The sequence below is a fragment of the Rhinolophus ferrumequinum genome, chromosome 5, assembly GCF_004115265.2.
Source record: "Rhinolophus ferrumequinum isolate MPI-CBG mRhiFer1 chromosome 5, mRhiFer1_v1.p, whole genome shotgun sequence".
Lineage (NCBI taxonomy): Eukaryota > Metazoa > Chordata > Mammalia > Chiroptera > Rhinolophidae > Rhinolophus > Rhinolophus ferrumequinum.
The window spans coordinates 23,618,385-23,626,859 of record NC_046288.1 but is presented as its reverse complement, the minus strand read 5'-3'; the positions used below and the strand labels follow the sequence as shown (position 1 = coordinate 23,626,859).

Here is an 8,475-nt window from a genome sequence, read left to right as displayed (position 1 = left end):
ATGAAAGAATCACAAAGAAAAATCAACAATACATGTATTCCACTTGGACTAGAGAAAAAACAAATAGACCAGAGAATTCATTCTCAGCTAAAATGAAGAAATATTTCTCTCCAGTGGAAACTCAAATGAGAGAACTAAATTTCAAATCAAAGTTTATATCTTATTGTAAGGAGAAAAGTGGAAAAAAAGTAACACTGAACTATATCCTCATTGTACTACTGATGGTCAAGATAAAGCCTTTTTTTCTGGCTTCCACAGAAGTCGGGGTGGAAAAAAAAAGTAGGCCAACTGAAGTAGAGAGAATCAATCCAGACTTATCTTTTCTGTGCTATAACCACTTTGAAAGCCAGATAAAGTTAGAGAAATATCCAGTCTTAACATCAAAAGATATTATATACTCTTGTATTATATTCCCAATCAGGGGCCCATTTTTATAGTCAAAAGCCATATATTGTCAACAAATTAAAGATCCTGGTAACTTGAAATGCATGAATCTTCCTAGAGGTTAAAAAAAATAATAATATTAATAAAATCTGGTATTAAACATAGCCAGAAAGTGATCAAACACAATAGTAATGATTGAATATGAGGGTGGGTTTCTATTTCAATATGGAAATGAGGTTTACTTTGTTTATAATTATAGAGAAATAATGAAAACTAAAATACCTTTAAATAGCAATTTAGTAACAGATTTGAAAATAAGAATTTATGGGGGAAGAGGTATCTGAGATAAGAAAATATAATTATCTATTTTTCACAAAAACAAAAATGTTTATAAAGACTATAAACATATAATTTTTAGCACTTTAATGCTGAAACACTTATTTGGCAACTAGTTCTTATGTTCAAAAATATCTAGCTGTTAATACTACTTGGCTATTTGTCATTTTATCTTAATATATATTGCCAATTTAAAAATAAGCATATTTATTTTAAAATCAGTTCATTTTTCCTAGAATACCAAATATAATATTACCATTTTCTTATCATATATTAATTAAAGTACTACATAAATACTGCAAAATACCAAATCGATGATGGCAAAGTAGGAAGTTCTAGAAATCACTCCCTTAATGAAAGCAACAATTTAGCTGGCAAGAATTATCAGTCAACTATTCTGGAACCCTGGAGTCCATTCAAATACTTGCAACATCAAAAGAGTGGTTTCTTTTTGATGAAAAAAAAAGCTGGTAAATTTTGGTTAATTTCAGTAATTAGTGTAGTATCTACCATCCTTCAGGCTCCAGATCCATGACAGGTTGCCATGAGGATATCAGCCTCCATTCCTGGTGTGGCTCGCTGGTGCCAGTTGGGCAATAAGGACCTTATCCTCCAAGAATCAAGGTTGTGCGTTTTGATCTGCATGGTAGTTCAGTGAGAGGCCAGTGCTGAAAATGCCCATCGTTTCTATACCCTCAGTTTACCATAGCTACCTAGAGGCACCTGTTAGAGGGAATTTAAAGAGAGAACAATTTTCTTTTCTATCTCCCGCCCTCTCCCTCTCCCTCTCCTTCTCCCTCTCCCTCTCCCTCTCTCTCTGTCTCTCTTTTTCCTTTACACCAGGCAATCAAGGAAATCTGTCAGGTCATTGGTTGACTACAGAGATAACAGAAGAGAGACCACCAACCATACAAAAAAATGTAACCCTTGCAGAAACAGTTTGGAAAAGTCAGTAAACAAACAAACTACTGCAACTCTTAGTAACATGTACAATACCTGGTTAAGGGGGAGAATGTGATTTCTGGAGTTACCGTGTTATATTATTCAAAATGCCCAGTTCTCAACAACAAGAAAAAAAATTGAAACTATACAAAAAACAGAATAATACAATCCAGATACAGGTTAAAAAATTAACAGAAAATATCCCCGGGGCAGCCAAGATATTGGACATACTAGGGAAAGGATTTAAATTAACTATCTTAAATATGGTCAGAAGGCTAAAGGAAATGATGTACAAAGACTTAAAAGAAATCAAGAGAATGATATATGAGCAAATTGGGAATATCAATGACAAAGATAAAAATTATAGAAATAAACCAAATGGAAATTCTGGAGCTGAAAATTGTAGTAGCCAAAATTTTCATTTAGAGCGGTTTAATGGGAGATTTTAGCAGGTTGAAGAAACAATTAGCAAATTCAAAGACAGGGCAGTTTAAATTACATAGTCCCCAAAGCAGAAAGAGAATGAAGAAAAAGGAACAGAGCTTAAAGGAACCAGGAACAGCTTCACACACACCAATATATTCCTCATTAAAGTTTCATAAGAAGGCAAGAGACAGTGGCAGAAAAATATTTGAAGAAATAATGTCCCAAAAGTTCCTAAATTTGATGAAAAATATGAATCTGCATATTCAAATCAAGGAAATTCAAGCAAGATTAAATCAAACGAATCCACCCTGTGACAGATTATAATAAAACTGTCCAAGGATAAAGGCAAAATAAAAATCTTGAAAATGGCAAGAGAAAAGTGACTCATCATGAGCAAGAAATTCTCAATAAAATTAACAACTTATTTTTCATTTTAAACCATGGAGACCAGAAGGCAGGGAAACATATTTTAAGTGCTGAAAGTAAAATCTGTCAACCAAAAAATTCTATATTAAGCAAAATTATCATACCAATATGGAGAAAACAAGACATTCCCAGATTGGAAAAAAATAAAAATAAAAGTTGAATTTGATGCTACTAGACATTCCCTATAAAAATGTTAAATTGAGTTCTTTGGGCTGAAAGAAAAGGAAACTAAGTGGTGGCTCAAAACCCTCTAAAGAACTAAAGATCTCTAGTAAAGGTAAGTACACAGTTTAATATAAAAAGTAGCATTGTTGTACTTTTGGCTTTTAACGCCTTTGTGTTTCCTATATGCTGTAAAATGCATAAAATAATAAAAGTCAATCTATGTTAATGGGAACACAATATATAAATATAATTTGTGACAACAACACAAATTGTAAGTTGTGGCAATAAGAATATAAAGAAGGAGAGCAGAAAGGAAAGGAGCACAATTAATATATTCTATTGAAGTTATTTTTTATCATTTTAGATGATATCAGTATAAATCTAGGATATTAACTGTAATCCCCATGGTAACAACCAAGAATCAAAGGAATACAGAAAAATAAATGAAGATGGAATCAAAATGGTACAATAAAATAAAATCAAGTATAATAGAAGGAAAAATTGAGAAACAAACCTATCGAAAAAGTATAGAGAAACAGCAAAATGTCAGTAGTAAGTCCTTCATTATCAGTAATTAATTTAAATTATAATTGATTAAATTTACCATTAAAAGACAGAGATTGGCAGAAAGGATAAAAAAAAAAAATGATCCACCTGTATATCCTGTTTACAAGACACTCACTTTAGGTATAAAGACGCAAATAGGTTTAAAGTAAAAGGATGAAAAAAATATTCCATGAAAATAGTAATCAAAAGAGAGCAGAGGTAGATCCATTAATATCAGACAAAACAAACTTAAAGTGAAAAAAAATTTAGAAAAGACAAAAAAGAGCATTATATATTACAAAGTGTCAATTCATCAAGAAGATAAAACAACGATATAGTATAAGTAAAACAACATAGTCTCCATATATATGAAACAAACATTAACAGACCTGAAGAAAGAACTAAACAGTTCTACCATAGTACGGTAGTTGGAGACTTCAATACCTCACTTTCAGCAATGGATAGACCACCTTGTCTTAAGCTCAATAAGGAAATAGAGAATTTGAACAATATTATAAACCAACTGTACCTAACAGGGCTATACAAAACAATCTACCCAACAAGAGAAATACATTTTTTTTAAGTGCACAAGAATCATTCTAGGATAAACTACTTATTAGGTCTTGTAGATGAATGAAGAGGAAAACTCAACATTCCAAATCTTATGGGATAGAGCCAAAGCAGCATCAGAGGAAATTTTATAACTGCAAATGCCTACATTTAAAAATAAAAAAAAATCCTTATATAAATAAACTAGTTTTAAACTTTAATGAATCAGAAGAAGACAAGAAGATGACAAATTGACAAGATCTTAAGGTCAGACAAAAGTGTATTTAAGAACTGGAGGGAGCTTTTTGATTAAAGCACATTAAACGAGGAACATGGTACAAAATGAGGCTGGAAAGATGTACAAAGCCAAACATATAACATCTTAATATTGACAGTGTTGAAAATTTCCTGAGCTCTGTAACGCTGGAAAATCTTCCAACCCTTTTGTGTTCCTGCATCCTGCTTTCAGCTAAGAAAAACCCTTTCCCTTGTGATTTAGTAAAGACAGATGACAAGGCCAGACACTAACTCTTGATTAGTGTTTATGAAGAATCCCCATTCTTCATAAATAGCTGAACTATGTGTATGCACTGGTCAATCAGAATAAAATGTCCATTAACTTGATGAAACTTTATTTAAGTTTCTTCCTTCTCCCAAATCCCTGAACTTTGACATACCTTCAGTGTCAATCCCTCCTGAGATAGGTTGATTTCAAGGTAAAACATTCTCTAATCTACTGTTTGATCCTACCCATCCAACCATTCATCCTACTTTCCTACACCAAGTTCTTTTAGGTCTTATTCACTCCTCCTTACAAAAGAAAAATCTTTTCCTGTCTGACATCTGAGACATTTGCAGATCTCATGTTCAGAGCTTTCCCCCCTCTTGCAAAAATCCATCTTTCCCTTGTACAATAATCTCTTTCCCATTCTTGCAGTAATTCTGTTGAATACGGTCTCTCCTCACCAAAATCCTGATTATTATTTACTTAACGATTTGCGTGACACGAACTAAGGATGTTTTTACTAGGTCCTTGGAAGCCATTGAAATATGTAAAACAGGAGATATATGCATTTCATTGGAGTTTGGATTTATGACCCTGATTGAGCTATAGAGAAAAAGACTGGAATGAGGCAAGACTGTCACTTGAGGACAGTTGCAAAAGTAGAGACTGGTGTTTGTGGTTTGGACCGTAGCAGGCACAGATGGAGGTGCAAGGCTTTAGAAACTAATGTGGAGGCTGTGAAAACAGGACTTTGGTGATGAATTTTAGGGCTGAGATGTGATAAAAGAAGAATCAAAGTTGATTTCTGGATTCTTTGCAAGAGTACTTTTACTGGGGATGAGAAAAGTGGAAGGAGATTGGTGTTTGTTTCTAGTAGAGATACAAAGTGGTTTGTTATATCTTTAAACCATGAGCTCAGAGGAAAAGAGAAATCTGGTCAGGGAACATAAACTGTAAAATCCTCAGCATAATGGGTAAATACAAGCCATAGTTCAAAGGAAATAATAAAAATAAAGAAGAAAAGAGGACCTATCCCCTAGCTTTAAGGCATTTCAGTTTTCTGTGAACTTGATAAAAAGAATCAGTAATGAAGACTGACAAGCAGCCCACTCTGACATAGGAAATCAGGTGACTTAGTTGCCAAGTCACACAATGGAAAATCTTTACAATTTACTCATTTTTTTCTATTTTTACAGTGGAAAGCTCTCCTAAACACTATTGTGAGTAAAGCTTGTTTCACTGACAGCTCTCTTTCCTCCCTGTAGACTTCTTTAATTTCTGATACTGCTCGGTTGCTACTGAAATGTGCTCCAAGAACAGGCCCTGCATATATTATAAAATTTATCTAACTCTCTTTCCTAGCCGTTTAATGGCTATATTCTGTATCCTTTATTAGAGTTTGGACTTTCAGTTCGTTTACTAGAACACTGCAAACACTTGTGCAAATTATTAAAATGTAGATAAACAAGTTGAAAGGTGTGAAAAGAAATTAAATTTGTAGACTGGATCATCGGAAAGCTTTTCATTCCTGCCTTCCTTTCCCCTTTCTTTTCCCTTTCCCAGCCCTGGTCTTCCATCCCTCCTTCCCTTCTGCCTTCTTCCCCTTTTTCTACTGCTGCCTCGGTCCCGGGGCCGTTCTTCCCGGAGGGCACACTAAGGTGCCCGTCCTGGGTCGCAGCATAGCCGTCCTGCTACCCTTGGCTTCCCCAGCCCCACGTGGCTGCAGGCTGTGGTGATGCTGTCCACTATGGCCTGGGAAGCAGTTAGCAGGAAGCGGAAAGCGCCCTCCTAGCCCAGACTAGGGTGTGATGCTCAGGACCCTCAGTTTGGCTGGGATCTCCCTACACTCCCCCCAGTGAAGAGACCTTTAGTATATTATCTGAAGAACCAGGAAGTCAGGCTACAGAATGAAACCAGCTCCTCTCCAGTGTTATGTGGTTATGCAGATGGCAACTTCCCGGGCTCCTGAAGGAGAGAGCGCTTCACATTGGGACCCTTCATAAAGTGTTGAGTTTCAGTGGCTGAATCATAGGCTAGTGGTGTGTGGCACAAAATGCAATGTGCTTTTTGTAGTGGATGTCCAGACAGGCCAGATTACCCAAATTCCCATTCTGAAGGACTGGGAGTCTGGAGGTGTAACCCAGCAGGGCTTTGGTATCCATGCCATCAAGCTGAATCCCTCCAGAACACTGTTAGCCACCGGAAGAGACAACCCCAGCAGTCTTGCTGTCTAAGTACCAGCTGCCTACACTAGATCCTGCGTGAGGGGGGAGATGATGGCACAAGGACTGGATCTTTTTCATCACATGGATCAACGACACCATGGCGATGTCTGGCTCATGTGATGGTTCTGTGGAAATCTGGGAGGTGACAGACGATGTGTTGACTGGAAGTTATATAAGGTACAATGTGTCACAATTCCCTGTGTATGATGACACCACTCACAAGGCCTTAAAGGGCAGCCCCAAGGGAGACCCAAACCCTGCCAACTGCAAGGTCCATGCTCTGACCTTCAGTAAGAACAAGGGATTGGGAACAGTATCTCTGGATGGTTACTTTCATCTCTGGAAGGGTGAAAATACACTGTAAGTACCTCTCCACCAAACTGCCATATTGCCGTGAGAATGTGTGTCTGGCTTATGGTAGTGAATGGTCAGTATATGCAATGGGTTCCCAAGCTCATATCTCCTTCTTGGATCCATGGCAGCCATCATACAACATCCAGTCTGTTTGCTCCAGGGAGTGTGGCAGTGGGATCTGCTCAGTGAGCTCCTATGAGCATATCATCACTGTGGGCGCAGGGCAGGGCTCTCTGCTGTTCTATGACATCCAAGTTCAGAGATTCCTGGAAGGGAGGCTCTCAGCTTGTTACGGGTCCAAACCCAGACTAGCAGGGGGGAATCTGAAACTAACCACTGGCAAAGGCTGGCTGAATCAGGATGAAACCTGGAGGAATTACTTTCCAGACATTGAGTTCTTCCCCAATGCTGTTTACACCCACTGCTAGGACTGCTCTGGAATGAAACTCTCTGTGGAAGTTGGTCCCCTCCCTTCAGGGCTCCATGGAAACTATGATGGGCTCTGGAGTTAATGACAACTAACTCCTTCCCAAAATACAGTGATTTATACTAACTTCCATCCTTTATTTCCTTGTTCTTCTTTGGATATTTTCCAATTGTGTGAAGCCCTCATATTTTAGTGAGAACACCAGAGTTTACCTATGGTTTAGGCACTTGACAGGAAGAAGCTCTGTACAGAAATCTGAAGGTTTTGTTAGTTTTTTTCTCCCTTTTTTTTTCCCTTTTGGTAATCAGAATTTTACTTTACTATGCTTTTCTTTGTGTCTTATCAGCAAGCCTTTTAAATCTCTGTTTGTGTATATATATATATATATATATATATATATATATATATTTTTTTTTTTTTTTTTTTTTTTTTTTTTTTTTAAGTAACACTCTCCCCTCTCTGGCTTCTTTAAAGGCTGACATTCATTCTCACCCTTACTTCACTCTTGAATAGAGCTCCTCTGCAATTATGTGGGTGCTGTCAGAATTTCTGCAAAAGTTTGGGTGCTGTGTGTGCATGTGTGTGTGTGCGTGCGTGTGTACTTGTGTGCCTTTAAGTACTGTGTGTTACTGAAATTACCTAGAGTGAGGCTTACTTATAATTAAAATATTTATAAAAGAAACAACTTTATTCAGAATCCAGCTTTGGGACTAGTCTTTATCTTATCTTTTAAAGTCCAGCAACACTGATTATAGGAAGTAATAACAGAAAGGAAAACATCACCTGGAAAACCCTGTGAGTTAGAGTACAGGTTTCCTGGGGACTTTTGTGCCAGGACTCCAAAGTGATCCATCCCCTACATGTCCTCCCTTCTGTGTGTCCTCTAGGTGAGAACACTTCTGTGTATGTATCACTTCCACTTCAACTTCCCATTTGCTTAGCCAGTGGCCACTCCCCTAAAACAAAAGTCTCCACCCAGATGCTCTCTGGAGGCTGTAGAAGTCTTGGTACGACTTGGTAAAGAGAATCCCCATCCCAACCTCCCTGCCTCTTCCCTCAAACAAGACCTGATTTGTTCATGATTTAAAGATATAACAAACCACATGGTATCTCTACTAGAAACAAACACCAATCTCCTTCCATTTTTCTCATCTCCAATAGAATATATCATTATCCATCCACTACTCTTG

The 8,475-nt window shown here is 37.1% G+C and overlaps 1 pseudogene; it reads left to right on the top strand.

Moving 5' to 3' along the window:
- Positions 1 to 6,026: 6,026 nt before the first annotated feature.
- On the top strand, positions 6,027 to 7,370 carry LOC117022594 (DDB1- and CUL4-associated factor 12-like; annotated as a pseudogene).
- Positions 7,371 to 8,475: the final 1,105 nt, after the last annotated feature.